Genomic DNA, 532 nt, shown 5'->3' with positions numbered 1-532 from the left:
TACATGCACGCGCGCACCAGTGAATCCATTCATTCCATATAAGGAACTTTTTAAGTGTTTATAATCCAGGTTTGTGATACACTAATCATTGTTTGGTTGCACAGATAGTGAAAACAGCCGGATGCAGATCTTTAATATCTTGCACAAATTCCTGTTGTAATGCCAGAAATTTATATTTGTTTTTTTATAGATGATCACCTACTGAGAGCAGACTGTTGCCTTCGCTCTCAGTATGTCATTAGAGAATACCATCACATATTGTAGTAGATGCCCAAGAGATGGAGTTAAAGATAATGGGTATGAGCTGAGAAACAATGTTATTTTATGATCAAAACTTAATTACCATCGTGCTATACATTTAATCAGCAATTGAAACTGATTTGGTCAACAGTCATGACATTTGTGAATTTCCAGAATGGCGCCAACCGCTTCCTGTCGTCAGATAATCCATCGTTCTCCATTACCCTTCAACACTTTTCCTGATTATAATTTACATGCAGCCACCTCCCTATCTCAGCCTCTAAATATGTGA

Source organism: Penaeus monodon, chromosome 15 (genome assembly GCF_015228065.2).
Source record: "Penaeus monodon isolate SGIC_2016 chromosome 15, NSTDA_Pmon_1, whole genome shotgun sequence".
Taxonomy (NCBI): domain Eukaryota; kingdom Metazoa; phylum Arthropoda; class Malacostraca; order Decapoda; family Penaeidae; genus Penaeus; species Penaeus monodon.
This window is presented reverse-complemented; position numbering follows the sequence as displayed.